Source organism: Triticum dicoccoides, chromosome 2A (assembly GCF_002162155.2).
Source record: "Triticum dicoccoides isolate Atlit2015 ecotype Zavitan chromosome 2A, WEW_v2.0, whole genome shotgun sequence".
In the NCBI taxonomy this organism is placed as follows: domain Eukaryota; kingdom Viridiplantae; phylum Streptophyta; class Magnoliopsida; order Poales; family Poaceae; genus Triticum; species Triticum dicoccoides.
In genome coordinates this window covers 641,636,435-641,658,368 of record NC_041382.1, presented here as the reverse complement: position 1 = coordinate 641,658,368, position 21,934 = coordinate 641,636,435, and positions in this window count along the sequence as shown.

Sequence of the window (21,934 nt, the reverse complement as noted above, 5' to 3'; positions counted from 1 at the left end):
CGTACTCGTCCACAGAATGAGTGACAGAGTGGGATAGCGATAAAAAACAGGGCTTGCTGGCATTGTCCTTTTTAGATAGCCAAGATCTGTAAGGGTTGCCAAAGCAGCGAGTGGGATGGCATGATTCGGTATAGAAACATGTCTATCACCGAAATGATAGTGGTGGCTGACGGAAAGATATCGATGCGATACCTGAGCATAACTCCTGCAAATGATGTCTGGAACACTTGGTACCACGGCATCACTCCACTGGGACAGGGATGACGCCGAACGCCGAGAAGCAGGTATGCAAGACTGGACGGGTGCAGGTAGTGGATCGAAACCGATACGACCTACACTCATAAGATCAACCGTTAGCGACAAGACGATAAGTCTATATGCATGCTATGCAACAAACAAATGCATCAACCGTCTAGACTCTATACTACCGCTTTCTAACGCTCGCACGGACTAGGGCATCATACAGCCAGACCTGCTCTGATACCAACCGTTGTGGCACCCCGGCTCAGAGAGACCGGAACACCCCGTATTCCAGCCCGGAGATCAAGTCTTCTGAAATACGGCACTGCTTGGCATATAACAAATCAGCTCTTTACTGCAAATACTCGGGGATACAAGGGTCCCGATATAACATGGAATTACATCGGTACGGCGACACTACGCCTGTTGGGGATATTACTACTGGGCGTAAACCGGCCAGGCGAGGCCGGGTTATCCCTATAATGAGTTATTATATTTGAAGCCCATGAAGACAAAGATGTTGACGCTTTATGAAGGCCCAGGGCCCAAAGGCGGATTAAGGCTTGTAGTCATAAACCGACCTTGATATGTAAGCTTGTATTATAAGGCAGAAATAAGTAGAGACCGGGCCGGACACGTTTATGAGCCGGCCTCGGAACCCTTTAACCGACGGGCGTCAACCCATGTATATAAGGGGACGACCCGACGGCGATTTAGGGACAACAGACAACAACTCGAGACCCAGGCAAAGCGTATTCGCTCCCTAGTCATCGAAACCCAAGCAATCCCACAACAACTGGATCGTAGGCTTTTACCTTCACCGCAAGGGGCCGAACCAGTATAAACTCTCTGCATCCCTTGTCCACTTTAACCCCTTTAAGCTAACCCGTCGCGATGGCTCCACGACTAAGTCCTTTCTTTAGGACATCTGTCGTGACAAAACCACGACAGTTGGCGCCCACCGTGGGGCTATCGCACAATGGTTTCGAGTTCTTAGAGGGCAGCTTCGAAGGTCTCAAGGGTTACACTGTGGGCTGGATGACCAAGAGTCGTCGCGACAAACTCTACATCGATGATGCGGGCTGGGGCCCCGAGGCCGGCTCAATCGAGTACGGGTACCGGGTCCCCTTCGGCGGCATCCATGTTTTCATTGGCAAGATTGGTGAACCAGGCCCTGAGCCGGACATCTGCACCGACATCGTCGAGACGGCTCAACGTGCAAGATCTGCCCGGGTTAAGCCTGTCATGAAGTGTGCCTTCATGGGAGTCATCCATGGAGTGGAATCTGAGGATAGATCAGAATCTGGTGGTGAAACCAACGTTTATTCTGGCGACGAGTCATCGATCAGAGAGACCGAGTCCTTGTACCAGTTGCAAGATGGACGGATTGGGGGCTGTTCCGATGGCGACAGTATTCCGGACCCCTTTGATCCGCCAAACCGGGTTGCGATCTTTATGGCCGGTACACAGCCGGCGCTCCACTCTTCGACCACAGCGGTGATGGTTTCCGAATCAGCAGCAGCGACAGTGGCCGGGGCAGGAGGCCCCGTGCGATCGCCGGCTCAGGTTTTATCTGATTTATTTGACGCTCTGGCAATGCTGATGGCGGAGGCTAATCCAGCAAATCAAGATGAACATAATGCGGAGATCGCGAAAGTGAAAGACCAGATAACTCAGGCCAAGGCCGATCCGGCAGCTAAGGAGGCCAGGATGGTTGCAAAACGGGCCGCATTGGATGCACAAGCTTACCCTCTTATGTTAGATCAGAGTGCATCAAACAATGTCATGAGGAGAAGATACCGGTCTCACCTACCGCCGGTTTATGAGGCCATGAACCTCTTTAATACCCTAGGAGCAGGGACCAGTAATCCGCCAGTGGTAAACCGGGCAGAGGCACCCGGAATGGGAGCACCGGTTCAGCGGCGTCCAACAGATCCGCCCCGTCAGAACAATGGTCCGTCACAGCACGTCCCAACACCACCGGGTCACTACTCTAACCCGATGGATAACATTATCGCTGCCGCTTCACGACTGGCGGCTCTCCCGATCGAAGGCGAGTCCCTAGTAGTGGTCGAAACGCGATGGGCTAGGGAGCTCCTTTAGACAGCTTTAACTCAGCAGCAGGCTTATTCATATAGTCGCGAAAGGATTCATTCTACTCCCCGCCCAAGCCGGAGTTACAGCAGGCATATCGATGAACCGGCCATGTCAAGCAATGCGTGAAACCGTGATCCACCTCGTGGTCATAACCTAGCGGGGGCGGCGGTGATGCTCAGGATGTGGTGGATCGTGCTAGGGCATGTCGAGAGGCCGAGTTAGCGGCACAGCATGAGTCCCGCCAACTTACTCCGATTCGTCCAACCACGTCGGTGGAACCAGGGGTTACTTCCAGCTCTTTGGGAGTGTCGTGTCTCGTCCCAGCAATATGCCACGTGCGCCTACCCAAGGATTTCAAAGGCCCACGTAAAGTGTCGAATTACACTGCCGATTTATCCCCCGAGTCGTGGGTCGAAAGCTATGAGATGGCAATGGAGATGCTGGATGTGGATGATGCGCCGTGCGCTAAATACTTCACCATGATGTTGGAAGGAACGGCTCGCACTTGGTTGAAAAACTTGCCAGCTAACTCCATTGGGTCATGGGCCGAGTTGAGGGCCCGGTTTATCCAGAATTTCAAGGATACATGCAAACAACCCATGCCAATTATGCACTTAGCTGCCTGTGTCCAGGAAGAAGGAGAATTAACAACCCTTTGGGTGCGCCGGGTTTCAGAGATTTTGCATTCATCAGACCGTATGAACGCTGATACAGCAGTTTTGACATTGGAAGGCAATTGCCGGTTTGCACCTCTGAAGTTGAAGTTGGGACGGCTCAAACGTCATTGTAATGACCTAATGGCAGCTCTAGTAAAGTATGCCGACTCTGATAGTACCAAGGACCCCGAGTCTGATGATGACAAGACAGGGAAGGGAAGGAAGAGCGGCAACACCAAGGGCTAGCAGCATAAACCGGCGGGTCATGGAAACAGCGGTAAGCGTAAAGCGGATAACAGTTTAGATTTTGTGGCTAATACCAATGCGCAGGACAAGGGCCAGCGGCATAAGGGTAAACCGCCCCGGCATGGTGGAGGGCCAAGTCCTAATCCGGAGCGCCTATCTTATCTGTTAAACCAACCTTGCCCAAAGCACAGGTCACAGGACAAACCGGCTACGCACCTCTGGAAGGATTGTTATTGTTAGGGAACGTAGTGATTTCAAAAAAAATCCTACGCACACGCAAGATCATGGTGATGCATAGCAACGAGAGGGGAGAGTGTTGTCCACGTACCCTCATAGACCGAAAACGGAAGCGTTAGCACAACGCGGTTGATGTAGTCGTACGTCTTCACGATCCGACCGATCAAGTACCGAACGTACGGCACCTCCGAGTTCAGCACACATTCAGCCCGATGACGTCCCTCAAACTCCGATCCAGCCGAGTGTTGAGGGAGAGTTTCGTCACACAACGGCGTGGTGACGATGTTGATGTTCTACCGACGCAGGGCTTCGCCTAAGCACCGCTACAGTATTATCGAGGTGGACTATGGTGGAGGGGGGCACCGCACACGGCTAAGAGATCAATGATCAATTGTTGTGTCTCTGGGGTGCCCCCCTGCCCCCGTATATAAAGGAGAAAGGGGGTGCGGTCGGCCAAGAGGAGAGGCGCGCCAGGAGGAGTCCTACTCCCACCGGGAGTAGGACTCCCCCTTTTCCTAGTTGGAATAGGATTCGGGAGAGGGGAAAGAGGAGAGAGAGAAGGAAGGGGGGCGTCGCCCCCCTCTCCTTGTCCTATTCGGACTAGGGGGAGGGGTGCGCGGCCCAGCCCTAGCCGCCTCTCCTCTCTTCCACCAAGGCCCACTAAGGCCCATTAAGTCCCCAGGGGGTTCCGGTAACCCCTCGGTACTCCGGTAAAATCACTATTTCACCCGGAACACTTCCGATATCCAAACATAGGCTTCCCATATATCAATCTTCATGTCTCGACCATTTCGAGACTCCTCATCATGTCCGTGATCACATCCGGGACTCCGAACAACCTTCGGTACATCAAAACATATAAACTCATAATATAACTGTCATCGTGACGTTAAGAGTGCGGACCCTACGGGTTCGAGAACTATGTAGACATGACCGAGACATGTCTCCGGTCAATAACCAATAGCGGAACTTGGATGCTCATATTGGCTCCTACATATTCTACGAAGATCTTTATCGGTCACACCGCATAACAACATACGTTGTTCCCTTTATCATCGGTATGTTACTTGCCCGAGATTCGATCATCGATATCTCAATACCTAGTTCAATCTCGTTACCAGCAAGTCTCTTTACTCGTTCCGTAATGTATCATCCCGCAGCTAACTCATTAGCTGCAATGCTTGCAAGGCTTAAGTGATGTGCATTACCGAGAGGGCCCAGAGACACCTCTCCGACAATCGGAGTCACAAATCCTAATCTCGAAATATGCCAACCCAACAAGTACCTTCGGAGACACCTGTAGAGCTCCTTTATAATCACCCAGTTACGTTGTGACGTTTGGTAGCACACAAAGTGTTCCTTCGGTAAACGGGAGTTGCATAATCTCATAGTCATAGGAACATGTATAAGTCATGAATAAACCAATAGCAACATACTATACGATCGTCTGCTAAGCTAACGGAATGGGTCATGTCAATCACATCATTCTCCTAATGATGTGATCCCGTTAATCAAATGACAACTCATGTCTATGGTTAGGAAACATAACCATCTTCGATTAACGAGCTAGTCAAGTAGAGGCATATTAGTGACACTCTGTTTGTCTATGTATTCACACATGTATTATGTTTCCAGTTAATACAATTCTAGCATGAATAATAAACATTTATCATGATATAAGGAAATAAATAATAACTTTATTGCCTCTAGGGCATATTTCCTTCAGTCTCCCACTTGCACTAGAGTCAATAATCTAGATTACACAGTAATGATTCTAACACCCATGGAGCCTTGGTGTTGATCATGTTTTGCTCGTGGAAGAGGCTTAGTCAACGGGTCTGCAACATTCAGATCCGTATGTATCTTGCAAATTTCTATGTCTCCCACCTAGACTAGATCCCGGATGGAATTGAAGCATCTCTTGATGCGCTTGGTTCTCTTGTGAAATCTGGATTCCTACGAGAAGGCAATTGCTCCAGTATTGTCACAAAAGATTTTCATTGGACCCGATGCACTAGGTATGCCACCTAGATTGGATATGAACTCCTTCATCCGGACTCCTTCATTTGTTGCTTCCGAAGTAGCTATGTACTCCGCTTCACACGTAGATCCCGCCACGACGCTTGGTTTAGAACTGCACCAACTGACAGCTCCACCGTTCAATGTAAAAACGTATCCGGTTTGCGATTTAGAATCGTTCGGATCAGTGTCAAAGCTTGCATCAACGTAACCATTTACGATGAGCTCTTTTTCACCTCCATAAACAAGAAACATATCCTTAGTCCTTTCAGGTACTTCAGGATGTTCTTGACCGCTGTCGAGTGATCCGCCCCTAGATTACTTTGGTACCTCCCTGCCAGACTTATAGCAAGGCACACATCAGGTCTGGTACACAGCATTGCATACATGATAGAGCCTATGGCTCAAGCATAGGGAACATCTTTCATTTTCTCTCTATCTTTTGCAGTGGTCGGGCATTGAGTCTTACTCAACTTCACACCTTGTAACACAGGCAAGGACCCTTTCTTTGCTTGATCCATTTTGAACTTCTTCAAAACTTTGTCAATGTATGTACTTTATGAAAGTCCAATTAAGCGTCTTGATCTATCTCTATAGATCTTGATGCCCAATATGTAAGCAGCTTCACCAAGGTCTTTCATTGAAAAACTCTTATTCAAGTATCCCTTTATGCTATCCAGAAATTCTATATCATTTCCAATCAGTAATATGTCATCCACATATAATATCAGAAATGCTACAGAGCTCCCACTCACTTTCTTGTAAATACAGGCTTCTCCAAAAGTCTGTACAAAACCAAAATGCTTTGATCACACTATCAAAGCGTTTATTCCAACTTCGAGAGGCTTGCACCAGTCCATAAATGGATCGCTGGAGCTTGCACACTTTGTTAGCTCCCTTTGGATCGACAAAACCTTCCGGTTGCATCATATACAACTCTTCTTCCAAAAATCCATTCAGGAATGCAGTTTTGACATCCATCTGCCATATTTCATAATCATAAAACGCGGCAATTGCTAACATGATTCGGACAGACTTAAGCATCGCTACGAGTGAGAAGGTCTCATCGTAGTCAATCCCTTGAACTTGTCGAAAACCTTTCGCAACAAGTCGAGCTTTGTAGATAGTAACATTACTGTCAGCGTCAGTCTTCTTCTTGAAGATCCATTTATTCTCAATTGCTTGCCGATCATCGGGCAAGTCAACCAAAGTCCACACTTTGTTCTCATACATGGATCCCATCTCAGATTTCATGGCTTCAAGCCATTTTGCGAAATCTGGGCTCACCATCGCTTCTTCATAGTTCGTAGGTTCATCATGATCTAGTCGCATGACTTCTAGAACAGGATTATCGTACCACTCTGGTGCGGATCTTACTCTGGTTGATCTACGAGGTTCAGTAACAACTTGATCCGAAATTCCATGATCATCATCATTAACTTCCTCACTAATTGGTGTAGGTGTCAAAGAAACCGGTTTTTGTGATGAACTACTTTCCAATAAGGGAGCAGGTACAGTTACCTCATCAAGTTCTACTTTCCTCCCACTCACTTCTTTCGAGAGAAACTCCTTCTCTAGAAAGAATCCATACTGTTCGCACACGAACACGTCACGTGTACCCTCGACTCTGAGGGTGATGCACCGCAGCTCACGTCGAAGGAAACCCGTCCGGAAGCGCGGTACGCAAGCAATCCGGCGGGTGCTTTTGAGGACCCGAAACCCCACACGCCCGAGAGAGACCCCGTTAGGGCACGCGGCGGCTATGGGCTGCCCTAGGTCGGCCTAACCACCCCTAGGGCCTCGAGGTTCGCCGTCCTGCAAACGAAGAACGAGAAGAAAGATACAAAGGAGAGGGATAATGAAGACGAAAAAGTAGTAGATGTGTTTGTTTGATTGTGTGTTGTTCAATCGGCCATCACCCCTTGAGTATATAAGAGGCGGCTGGACTTCCCGTACAAGGAAAAGGCTTCAATTCACGTCCAAAACCCTAGTCCAATTCGGATTTGTTTAGTCCGAACTTTCCAAAAATGTTCGGTAAAATCTGGCTGCATGTTGTGGGCCATGTTCGGGGGAGTAAACGACCTGGGATGGAAACGAACCCAAAAGCAATCTTGACTGTTTCGACGAGACGAACAACTTCCATGTTGAACGTTTTTTGATCTGAGGCCATCTTGAGGGGGGTTTCGGCTGTTTTCCGAAGTCTGCAGCAGCTAAATTCAAAACCCGGACTAACATACCCGGAGTGTCCGGTCATCCACAGAGAAAATCAAAACCCGGATGGTTGTCCCCGGAGTGTCCGGCCATCCCAGTGCAGCAGCGCCTTGTAATGGTTGTAACTTTTGCATATGACCTCGGATTAAGACGATTTTTATATCATAATCATCCGTTTCGACGGGACGCACAACTTTCATGTTGAAACGTCTTCCATTTGGAGTAATCTTAATTGGGTTTCAAGCCATTCTTTAATCTGGTGTCACCATGAGCATCTCTGAACTTGTCATAACTTTTGCATCCGGACTCCGTTTTAGACCACTTTCATATCCATCTTGATCTTCTCAAAGAAAGCCATATCATGGTGACTTCCAATCATAAGTTTGAATTAATCTTGACATAGATTAAAGCAACTTTTACGATTGTGCCACTTTTGAGCGTCAGCACATGCCCCCCTGTTTTTCGGTAAAGCTAGCGTGCCAAAAAATAACTTGTACCATGTTTGTTCTAAGGACGATGTCAATACTCCATCGGCCATTTATATGCTTAGGGCGATAATTATATATCGGCCATTATTATTTTTGAGCCCTTGCTGCAAACTTGGGCGAAACCTTCTCAACTTCATTAACAATCCGATGATAAAGTTCCATAGATATGTGTCTCAAGGTCATCCTCCGAACCGTATTGTTCACCCTTTTGCTAGGATTTTGTAGATAATCAACAATAAAATCTCTCCAATCCTTACTTTCACCCGCATGAAAATTCATTAGTGGCCGAAGCGGTGGGCTTTGGTTCGGCCTTACCTATGTTGACGAGATGAAGCATCGGCTATTGAGAGAAATGCAGTACACCATGATTAATGTAGTAGCCGGATGCTTGCTGTGCCAACTCTTTTGAATTGTCATGTCTAAATATAAGAATGATTTTAAAGCAACCCAAGGTAAATTTTGCATCTAGACATACCCCACGATAAACTATAAGTGATTCGTCAAAACATTGATAACCCTTGGATATTTGTTGCACTAGTTATAACGAATCACCGAAAGCCTCAATATGTATAGCACCTATAGCAAGTAAAAGAGTCAATCCGAATAACAATGTATATTCGGCCTTGATTAATCGTGCGTAAAAATATTCTAAGCGACATGAGGCTTCAAAAATAGTACCATAAAGAGATATATAAACAACACCAACACTTTGGCCATTGCTATGAATTGAACCATCAAAACATAATCTCCATAGTACTAGAGAGACAAGGCTAATATCAACATTATGCATGTCATTAATTCGATGTTCAGTAATAAAATCAGCTATGATTTGGCCTTTTATAGATCTCAAAGATTCATAAGCCAAATCATATCCAAACAAAGTATAAGCCCACCAGTCAATTCTGCAACTATGAATTGGCCTATGCAGCATATATTCAATGACATCGATCATGATGTCTCAACTCCATTCAATCATAATATAGGCATACATATAAATTTCCATGAGCACATACCTTGTCTCGCTCTCCAATCGAACTAAGGACAATGTTAGAATACTACACCGGCCATGCATTGACATACTCTTAGGACGATAGATAAATATCGACCATTACCATGTAAACTTCATTCAAAGCACATATAGCCAAAATAAACAAATGAAATGACAAATAAAGTATTTCGGCCCTTTGGATCAGCAACAAACTTGTAGCTAATCAAATGTATAGTGATTTGGCAATACCCTTTCATAATGTAAGAAATTATATTGCATCCATGGATTAAAATAAGCCCATTGAGGGTTACCAATCATACCTGATGACGAATTCCATGGCATAGGCGTTAATGGCATAGTTGAAGAATATAGATAATGTATAGACCGAGGATGTTGAAACCTTCGGCTTGGTCCTTCATAGTTTTCACTCTTTTCCTTCTTCAGCTTTGCCGCACTTCTTGTAATGGAAGCTTGCACATAATAATTATTTTGAGTACTTCCTTTGGGAACCCATGCCATGTTCCTTTCTTCAAGTTCTTGTGCACTAAGCTTTTGTAACTCCTTCTTTTGCCAATACGATAAGCCGAGTGAGCACCTCGATTGTGATTTTGTTTCAACCAATGGCAATTCTTTTTGGGCCTTGTGCACCATTAACTTCTTTTCTTCAGATTTGGCACTCTGATTTTGATCAATTGATTGGTTCACTTCTTTGCCTTTTGTATCCAATGTCAACACTTTAGTTGGCTCTTTGTCATTTGAAATCAAATCTGAAGTAGCACACTTACGACCATCTCTTTTCACGCGGTAAACTCGCTCTACCACCTCTTTCTTCTTCCTTGAGCTTTGGACCGATTCCTTATGATTGAAACAGTCTTTGACGCGTGATTGTTCGAATGTTGATCTTCTTGGAGCTGCATAGTATTGGTGAGATGGTCTAAAATAAGACGGAGAATGTGCCCTTATATCATACATGTCCCATGATGAATATGGATTTAAGTGAGCATAGGGAGGCATCCACGACATTGGTATTGGCGGCCCAAAATAAGGATATGAATATGTTGCATTGAAATTCTCACTTTGCCAATACCGATCCTCATATTTGCACCTTGGGGATGATCTTGGTTTCTTTGCATGGTTTGGCCGATAAGCATTCTGCTCTTCACTCTTCTTTTGATATTTATCCAATAGTTTAGCAAAGGTGATTTTTGATATCTTACACTTGCGCTTATTTCGGCCTTTGTTTTCTTTTGGTTTGCTTTCATTGATCATCGGATTTCCTTGCTGCCCCCCAGTCCTTGGCGTCTTCATTGTAGCTTCGATGGAATTATCACCCTCAAGTTTATGTTCATTGTGCTCTTCAACAACTTCTTTACTTGAAAGCATGATCCCGTCACCTGCAGTTTTTACCTTCTCTTTAGATGAATCGGCTTGAAGTAGCCGATGCAAAAACTTTTTGCCATCAAGACCAATCGGAATAGACTGGTCATCCTTTGGTGTTTCAACAATTCTCAATCGTCCTTTATCAATGGCCGATTTAACTATTTGACGAAACATATTGCAATCCTCAAAATTATGTTTGAACGAATGATGCAACCTACAATACATCCGTCCTTGAATTGATGGCTTGACATGGTGATCAAGAATTCTTATGTAATTATTTTTCAGCAACAAATCAAATATTTGATCACACATGCTTGAACTGAAGGTAAACTTTTTATTTTCTAGCCGATCTTGTTGTGAGAACGGCTTTGGAGTTAAGCAAACAAATGGTTCAGATTTTGTATCACCCCATTCGGCTATGAATTTTATTTTGCATTCTCTTACCGATGTCATTGGATAAGATATTATACTAGCATCGGTTTTCTGATACATGGATCCCATCTCATATTTCATGGCTTCAAGCCATTTTGCGGAATCTGGGCTAACCATCGCTTCTTCATAGTTCGTAGGTTCATCATGATCTAGTAGCATGACTTCCAGAACAGGATTACCGTACCACTCTGGTGCGGATCTTACTCTGGTTGATCTACGAGGTTCAGTAACAACTTGATCTGAAGTTCCATGATCATCATCATTAACTTCCTCACTAATTGGTGTAGGTGTCACAGAAACCGTTTTTTGTGATGAACTACTTTCCAATAAGGGAGCAGGTACAGTTACCTCATCAAGTTCTACTTTCCTCCCACTCACTTCTTTCGAGAGAAACTCCTTCTCTAGAAAGGATCCATTCTTAGCAACGAATGTCTTGGATCCGGATCTGTGATAGAAGGTGTACCCAACAGTCTCCTTTGGGTATCCTATGAAGACACATTCTCCGATTTGGGTTCGAGCTTATCAGGTTGAAGCTTTTTCACATAAGCATCGCAGCCCCAAACTTTCAGAAACGACAACTTTGGTTTCTTGCCAAACCACAGTTCATAAGGCGTCGTCTCAACGGATTTCGATGGTGCCCTATTTAACATGAATGCGGACGTCTCTAAAGCATAACCCCAAAACGGTAGCGGTAAATCAGTAAGAGACATCATAGATCGCACCATATCTAGTAAAGTACGATTACGACGTTCGGACACACCATTACGCTGTGGTGTTCCGGGTGGCGTGAGTTGCGAAACTATTCCGCATTGTTTCAAATGTAGACCAAACTCGTAACTCAAATATTCTCCTCCACGATCAGATCGTAGAAACTTTATTTTCTTGTTACGATGATTTTCAACTTCACTCTGAAATTCTATGAACTTTTCAAATGTTTCAGACTTATGTTTCATCAAGTAGATATACCCATATCTGCTTAAATCATCTGTGAAGGTGAGAAAATAACGATATCCGCCATGAGCCTCAACATTCATCGGACCACATACATCTGTATGTATGATTTCCAATAAATCTGTTGCTCTCTCCATAGTACCGGAGAACGGCGTTTTAGTCATCTTGCCCATGAGGCACAGTTCGCAAGTACCAAGTGATTCATAATCAAGTGGTTCCAAAAAGTCCATCAGTATGGAGTTCCTTCATGCGCTTTACACCGATATGACCTAAACGGCAGTGCCAAAAATAAGTTGCACTATCATTATCAACTCTGCATCTTTTGGCTTCAACATTATGAATATGTGTATCACTACTATCGAGATTCATCAAAAATAGACCACCCTTCATGGGTGCATGACCATAAAAGATATTACTCATATAAATGGAACAACCATTATTCTCTGATTTAAATGAATAACTGTCTCGCATCAAACAAGATCCAGATATAATGTTCATGCTCAACGCTGGCACCAAATAACAATTATTTAGGTCTAATACTAATCCCGAAGGTAGATGTAGAGGTAGCATGCCGACCGCGATCACATCGACTTTGGAACCATTTCCCACGCGCATCGCCACCTCATCCTTGGCCAGTGTTCGCTTAATCCGTAGTCCCTATTTCAAGTTGCAAATATTAGCAACAGAACCAGTATCAAATACCCAGGTGCTACTGCGAGCTCTAGTAAGGTACACATCAATAACATGTATATCACATATACCTTTGTTCACCTTGCCATCCTTCTTATCCGCCAAATACTTGGGGCAGTTCCACTTCCAGTGACCTGTTTGCTTGCAGTAGAAGCACTCAGTTTCAGGCTTAGGTCCAGACCTGGGTTTCTTCTCCTGAGCAGCAACTTGCTTGATGTTCTTCTTGAAGTTCCCCTTCTTCTTCCCTTTGCCCTTTTTCTTGAAACTAGTGGTCTTGTTGACCATCAACACTTAATGCTCCTTCTTGATTTCTACCTCCGCAGCCTTTAGCATTCCGAAGAGCTTGGGAATCGTCTTATCCATTCCTTACATGTTATAGTTCATCACGAAGCTCTTGTAGCTTGGTGGCAGTGATTGGAAAATTCTGTTAATGATGCTATCATCCGGAAGATTAACTCCGAGTTGAATCAAGTGATTATTATACCCAGACATCTTGAGTATATGCTCACTGACAGAACTATTCTCCTCCATCTTGCAGCTATAGAACTTACTGGAGACTTCATATCTCTCAATCCGGGCATTTGCTTGAAATATTAACTTCAACTCCTGGAACATCTCATATGCTCCATGACATTCAAAACATCGTTGAAGTCCCAGTTCTAAGCCGTAAAGCATGGCACACTGAACTATTGAGTAGTCATCAGCTTTGCTCTGCCAGACGTTCGTAACATTTGGTGTTGCTCCTATAGCAGGCCTGGCACCCAGCGGTGCCTCCAGGACGTAATTCTTCTATGCAGCAATGAGGGTTATCCTCAAGTTACGGACCCAGTCCGTGTAATTGCTACCATCATCTTTCAACTTTGCTTTCTCAAGGAACGCATTAAAATTCAACGGAACAACATCACGGGCCATCTATCTACAATCAACATAGACAAGCAAGATACTATCAGGTACTAAGTTCATGATAAATTTAAGTTCAATTAATCATATTACTTAAGAACTCCCACTTAGATAGACATCCCTCTAATCCTCTAAGTGATCACGTGATCCAAATCAACTAAACCATAACCGATCATCACATGAAATGGAGTAGCTTTCAATGGTGAACATCACTATGTTGATCATATCTACTATATGATTCACGCTCGACCTTTCGGTCTCAGTGTTCCAAGGCCATATCTGCATATTCTAGGCTCGTCAAGTTTAACATGAGTATTCTGTGTGTGCAAAGCTGGCTTGCACCCGTTGTAGATGGACGTAGAGCTTATCACACCCCCCCCCATCACGTGGTGTTTGGGCACGACGAATTTTGGCAACGGTGCATACTCAAGGAGAACACTTTTATCTTGAAATTTAGTGAGAGATCATCTTATAATGCTACCGTCAATCAAAGCAAAATAAGATGCATAAAAGATAAACATCACATGCAATCAATATAAGTGATATGATATGGCCATCATCATCTTGTGCTTGTGGTCTCCATCTCCGAAGCACCATCATGATCACCATCGTCACCGGAGCGACACATTCATCTCCATCGTAGCATCGTTGTCGTCTCGCCAATCTTATGCTTCTACGACTATCGCTACCGCTTAGTGATAAAGTAAAGCATTACAGGGCGATTGCATTGCATACAATAAAGCGACAACCATATGGCTCCTGCCAGTTGCCGATAACTCGGTTACAAAACATGATCATCTCATACAATAAAATTTAGCATCATGTCTTGACCATATCACATCACAACATGCCCTGCAAAAACAAGTTAGACGTCCTCTACTTTGTTGTCGCAAGTTTTACGTGGTTGCTACGGGCTTAGCAAGAACCGTTCTTACCTACGTATCAAAACCACAATGATAGTTTGTCAAGTTGGTGATATTTTAACCTTCGCAAGGACCTGGCGTAGCCACACTCGGTTCAACTAAAGTTGGAGAAACTGACACCCGCCAGCCACGTGTGTGCAAAGCACGTCGGTAGAACCAGTCTCGCGTAAGCGTACGCGTAATGTCGGTCCGGGCCGCTTCATCCAACAACATCGCCGAACCAAAGTATGACATGCTGGTAAGCAGTATGACTTATGTCGCCCACAACTCACTTGTGTTCTACTTCTACATATAACATTAATGCATAAAACCTGGCTCGGATGCCACTGTTGGGGAATGTAGTAATTTCAAAAAAATTCCTACGCACACGCAAGATCATGGTGATGCATAGCAACGAGAGGGGAGAGTGTTGTCCACGTACCCTCGTAGACCGAAAGCGGAAGCGTTAGCACAAAGCGGTTGATGTAGTCGTACGTCTTCACGATCCGACCGATCAAGTACCGAATGTACGGCACCTCCGAGTTCAGCACACGTTCAGCCCGATGACGTCCCTCGAACTCCGATCCAGCCGAGTGTTGACGGAGAGTTTCATCAGCACGACAGCGTGGTGACGATGTTGATGTTCTACCCACACAGGGCTTCGCCTAAGCACCGCTGCAGTATTATCGAGGTGGACTATGGTGGAGGGGGGCACCGCACACGGCTAAGAGATCAATGATCAATTGTTGTGTCTCTGGGGTGCCCCCCTGCCCCCGTATATAAAGGAGCAAGGGGGTGCGGCCGGCCAAGAGGAGAGGCGCGCCAGGAGGAGTCCTACTCCCACCGGGAGTAGGACTCCCCCCCTTTCCTAGTCGGAATAGGATTCGGGAGAGGGGAAAGAGGAGAGAGAGAAGGAAGGGGGGCGCCGCCCCCCTCTCCTTGTCCTATTCGGACTAGGAGGGAGGGGCGCGCGGCTCGGCCCTAGCCGCCTCTCCTCTCTTCCACCAAAGCCCACTAAGGCCCATTAAGTCCCCGGGGTGTTCCGGTAACCCCTCGGTACTCCGGTAAAATCACTATTTCACCCGGAACACTTCCGATATCCAAACATAGGCTTCCAATATATCAATCTTCATGTCTCGACCATTTCAAGACTCCTCGTCATGTTCGTGATCACATCCGGGACTCTGAACAACCTTTGGTACATCAAAACATATAAACTCATAATATAATTGTCATCGTAACGTTAAGCATGCGGACCCTACGGGTTCGAGAACTGTGTAGACATGACCGAGACATGTCTCCGGTCAATAACCAATAGCGGAACCTGGATGCTCATATTGGCTCCTACATATTCTACGAAGATCTTTATCGGTCAGACCGCATAACAATATACGTTGTTCCCTTTGTCATCGGTATGTTACCTGCCCGAGATTCGATCGTTGGTATCTCAATACCTAGTTCAATCTCGTTACCGGCAAGTCTCTTTACTCGTTCCATAATGTATCATCCCGCAGCTAACTCATTAGCTGCAATGCTTGCAAGGCTTAAGTGATGTGCATTACCGAGAGGGCCCAGAGATACCTCTCCGACAATTGGAGTGACAAATCTTAATCTCGAAATATGCCAACCCAACAAGTACCTTCGGAGACACCTGTAGAGCTCCTTTATAATCACCCAGTTATGTTGTGACGTTTGGTAACACACAAAGTGTTCCTTCGGTAAACGGGAGTTGCATAATCTCATAGTCATAGGAACATGTGTAAGTCATAAAGAAAGCAATAGCAACATACTATACGATCGTGTGCTAAGCTAACGGAATGGGTCATGTCAATCACATCATTCTCCTAATGATGTGATCCCGTTAATCAAATGACAACTCATGTCTATGGTTAGGAAACATAACCATCTTCGATTAACGAGCTAGTCAAGTAGAGGCATACTAGTGACACTCTGTTTGTCTATGTATTCACACATGTATTATGTTTCCGGTTAATACAATTCTAGCATGAATAATAAACATTTATCATGATATAAGGAAATAAATAATAACTTTATTATTGCCTCTAGGGCATATTTCCTTCAGTTATATCATGCAGGAGTTCAAAAATTCCAATTTTTTTGGTACGATCATGGACCGGGCGGCGGTTCAGGTCCCGGATCTCATGGCCCGGGTTACGGCGGAGGCAGTTCCGGTTCAAGTTTTCACGGTAATCAGAGCATACATAGCAATCAAGGCAATCAGGGCAACCAAGGTGGTTATAATCATCAGGGCAATCAGCAGCAACAGCAGCAGCCGGGTTATCAGAGCAACCCGAAGCAGTTGAATAGTGGGCAGTATCATGTCTTCACCACTAGCCTGTGCAAGTGTGATCAAAAGCTTCATAAAAGGGCAGTGAATTCTGTTGAACCGGCGATGCCCCGTTACTTGCGCTGGTCTGAGCAGCCGATCGTGTGGAGTAGAGAGGATCATCCACCCCGGGTTGATAATCCGGGTCATCTGGCATTGGTGGTGGCACCTCAGGTGGGAGGCTATAAGTTCACTAAGGTACTCATGGATGGGGGGAGTAGTATCAATATCCTTTATTATGAAACCTTCCGTCGCATGGGGTTAACAGATAAAAATCTTAAGACGTCCAATACGGTTTTCCATGGTGTGGTGCCTGGTAAATCGGCATATCCTATTGGTAAGATAGCTCTGGAGGTGGCTTTCGGGGATGAGCATGACTCGAGATCAGAGACATTGACTTTTGAAGTGGTGAAAATCAAGAGCCCGTACCATGCCGTGTTTGGACGGCCGGCTTATGCTAAGTTCATGGCTAGGCCCTATTATGTCTATCTGCAGCTCAAGATGCCGGGTCATAAGGGGACCATCACGGTCCATGGGAGCCGCAAGATCGCTTCAAAATGTGAAGAAGGTGATGCGGCTTATGCTGAGTCGGTTTGCGCGACAGAAGAGTTGAAGTTCTATAAGGACAATGTTGATCCGGCAGATATGACTTCATTGAAGAAACCAACTACAGAGCATGATCCGGCCTTGAAATTTAAATCGGATGATGAGACTAAGCTTGTTGATTTCGTTCCTGGCGATTCATCCAAGCAGTTTAGCATCAGCGCTAATTTGGATCCGAAATAGGAAAGTGCGCTCATCAAGTTCATCCTTGAGAATCGGGACATCTTTGCGTGGAAGCCTTCTGACATGCCAGGTGTACCGAGAGAACTCGTTGAGCACACTCTCAATGTTGATCCCAAGTATAAACCGGTCAAGCAATTTCTTCGCCGGTTCAATGAAGGAAGGCGCAAGGCTATTGGTGAGGAAGTTGCCAGGCTCTTGGCGGTTGGGTTTATCATTGAAGTGTTTCATCCTGAGTGGTTGGCTAATCCGGTGCTGGTACTCAAGAAGAACGGCACTTGGCGTATGTGTGTGGACTACACAAATCTCAACAAGGCTTGTCCAGCAGATCATTTTGCCCTCCCTCGTATTGATCAAATCATTGATGCTACGGCGGGTTGCGAGCGTTTGAGCTTTCTGGACGCGTATTCTGATTACCATCATATCAAAATGGCAGTTAAGGACCAGGAGAAGACAGCCTTCATAACTCCCTTTGGAGCCTTCTACTATGTGTCTATGCCCTTTGGGCTCAAGAGTGCCCAGGCGACTTATCAGCGGTGTGTGCAGAACTGTCTTCATGATCAGATCGGCCGTAATGCTCATGCCTATGTGGATAATATTGTGGTGAAATCAAGAAAGGAGGAGACATTGATTGATGACTTGAAGGAGACCTTTGATAACCTCCGGGTTTATAAAATGATGCTTAATCCGTCCAAGTGTGCCTTTGGTGTATCGGCAGGCAAGCTCTTGGGTTTTCTGGTATCTAACAAAGGCATCGAAGCTAATCCGGAGAAAATCAAGGCTATAACTTCTTTGGCTAAACCGAAGTGTATCAATGATGTTCAACGCCTAGCAGGCCGGATTGCCGCGTTGAGCCGGTTTATCAGCCTCCTTGGGGAGAAGGCCATCCCTTTATATCAGATGCTGAAGAAAACGGATAACTTCGTCTGGAGTAACACCACCAATGAAGCATTTGAGGAGTTAAAGCGGCAGCTTGCTAATCTGCCGGTTCTTGCTGCTCCTGTTGATAAGGAGCCATTGTTGCTATATGTGGCAGCTAATGCCCGGGCTGTTAGCGTGCTATTGTGGTGGAGCGCAAGGAGGCCGGAAAGGAGTATCCGGTTCAACGGTCGGTTTATTATATCAGTGAGCTACTTATTGAGTCCAAGCAAAGGTACCCACATTGGCAGAAGCTGGTGTATGGAGTTTTTATAGCAAGCTGGAAGCTTAAGCAATATTTCCAAGGTCATCCCATCACTGTGGTCAGCTCTGCTCCTTTGGGGATATAATCCAGAACAGGGAAGCAACCGGTCGGATTGCTAAGTGGGCTGTTGAGCTTGGGCCTCACGGGTTAAAATATATGCCCCGGACGGCGATAAAATCTCAGGCACTTGTGGATTTCATCAATGATTGGACAAAATTACAGGCGCCAGAAGAGAAGCCGGACCATACTTATTGGACTATTCATTTTGATGGGTCCAGGCAGTTGGAGGGCTCGGGGGCTGGAGTCGTATTAACTTCCCCACGAGGTGATAAGTTTTGTTATGTTCTCCGTTTAATGTTCCCTTGCACTAACAATACAGCTGAATATGAGGCTTTACTCCATGATCTTCGAATGGCTAAAGAGATGAATCTAAGCCGAGTTAAGTGCTTCGGTGACTCAGACCTGGTGGCTCAACAAGTGTCCGGTACTTGTGATTCTAAGGATCCACTCATGGCGGCATATCGTCGAGAGGTGGATATTGTTGCGGGTCACGTCAAAGGTTACCAGGTCGATCATGTGGACCGGCGGAAAAATGAAGCGGCAGACGCTTTAAGCCGCTTGGGTTCCCAACGTAAACCGGTTCCACCCAATGTTTTCCTGGATGTGTTGCATAATCCGTCCGTCAAGCTCCCTGGTGAAGAGGATTTGGATGTTCCTGATCTAGAAGCTCAGTTGGTGGCGGCTCTTCATGTTATCCCGGATTGGACGGTTCCATGTTTGGTGTATATGAACCGGGGCGAGTTACCAGAAGATGAAACTTCGGCCAGGCAGATAACCCGGCGGTCCAAGTCCATGACTATTATCAATGGAGAGTTACATCATTGCAGTGTGATAGGGGCGTTTCAATGTTGTGTATCTCTTGAAGAAGGCTGCGAAATTTTGCGTGAGATCCACGAAGGAGATTGTGGTCACCGCGCCGGTTCAAAATCTCTGGTAGCCCAAGGCGTTTCATCACGGTTTCTATTGGTTGACGGCTCATGCTGATGCCGAGGACTTGGTCAAAAGGTGTGATGGATGTCAAAAATTCTCATGACGCGCTCATGTACCGGCTCAAGAATTGCGGATGATTCCAATCACTTGGCCGTTTGCAACTTGGGGCTGGATATGGTTGGGCCCTTTAAGAGATCCAAGGACAAGAAGACTCACCTTTTGGTGGTAGTTGATAAGTTCACTAAGTGGGTGGAGGCAGAGCCAGTCAGTAAGTGTGATGCAGCTACGGCGATTCAATTCCTCAAGAAGGTGATTTTCCGGTTTGGCTTTCCACACAACATTATAACTGATAATGGTACAAATCTGTCCAAAGGAGCTATGAAGGAGTTCTGTCGACGTGAGCACATCCGGCTTGATGTATCATCAGTGGATCACCCCCCAGTCTAATGGTCAAGCAGAGAGAGCCAATCAAGAGATCTTGAGAGGCATCAAGCCCCGGCTTATGGTTCCTTTGCAACGGATGCCGGGTTGTTGGGTGGAAGAGTTACCTTCTGTGTTATGGAGCATCAATACTAGCCCAACAGATCCATGGGTTACACGCCTTTTTTCATGGTTTATGGAGCGGAGGCGGTTCTCCCTAGTGACATTCGTCATGACTCGCCTCGTGTGGCGGCATATGTCAAAGCTAACAATGAGAAGGCACGACAAGAAGCACTTGACCTGTTGGATGAGGAGCGTGACATTGCAGCAGCCCGTTCAGCAATTTATCAGCAAGATCTACGTCGTTATCACAGCCACCGGGTTAGATCTGGAACTTTTCAAGAAGGCGATCTGGTGCTCCGACTCATCCAGGATCAGACGGATATGCACAAGTTATCCCCACCTTGGGAAGGACCTTTTGTGGTCAGCAAGAATCTGCACAACGGGTCATACTACCTTATAGATGTTCGAGAGCGCAAAGACTCACGTAAATCGGAGGAGGAGACCCACCGGCCGTGGAATATTGCTCATCTTCGGCCTTACTATACTTGAGCCATAGGCTCTGCTCATGTACATAGTTATGACAATGTATATATTATAATTAATATAATAAACCGGAGCCTCGGCTAAAGCAGGGTATCTGTTGTTTTTCTTATATCATGTGTGGTTACATGGGGGCTTCTGTTCATAAAGCGGCGTCCGGTTTACCCCTTGATTTAGCTTATCAAAGATTTATGTAAAAATCACTTGGGGGCTTGGTTGCATTTGAACCATAGCTACACCTCTTGATCGGTGCAATGCCACAATATCACTTGGGGGCTTGGTCGTATTCGAACCATAGTCACACCTCTTGATCGGCTCAAAGCCAAATTACTCCGGGGCAAAAGAGAGTGTTGCAAAACAACAACTCAAACATAGGCACCCACTGACCACAGCTCAAAATGTTACTTGGGGATTCTTTGTTGTCGCAATGAACAAAGAATCTACACTTGTAATAGGCTATCAAGCCACGGCTTGGAAGCCTGGTGTATACACCTAAAACCCCGGGTTAGCCTGCCTTCTTAAGTAAGTCACTCTGCCCAGGTAAACCTGGTATGACCCGTCGAACTTTGACAAGTTACTCTGATAAGAACATGAACTTGTCAAGTTAAAACGATGATTGGTTAAGGATTGAGGACCATCTTAAAAGGCTTTGTAAAATGGTTTAACTCAGTGGCCTGGCAGCCCATGAAAAGCCTCGCATTTGGGGCCTGGCAGCCCGTGAAAAGCCTCGACTACAAGTTTTCATCTACTCTTATTCGAAAAGTTTTTTCTTCTCCTTTGATGAGATTTATAATTTTTTTTGATAGACCGGCGTGTATTAACCCGGCTTGACTTTCTACTACAAATTGTCAGTATATGATCAGTCATAATCCGGAGACTATTAGCCCGATCTGGTTTCGACTATGAGTCACTAGAAATGAGTCTGGATAAATCGGTGTTCATCACAACCCGGAACGGTTTTATCATAAACCGGCACAATATGAAAGGAGTTATTGTTACTCAAGGTTAGGGTTATCACCCTCACTTCAAAGTTGGTCAGCCAACATTATGACTCAAGGTCACAAGTATCAATTATTTTTATATTTTGATTATCTTTTTACGACCTTGGTTATATACCTTGGCTATATATCTGGCATCATGACCTGTCCAGCGGTAAACCGCTAGGGCGCTT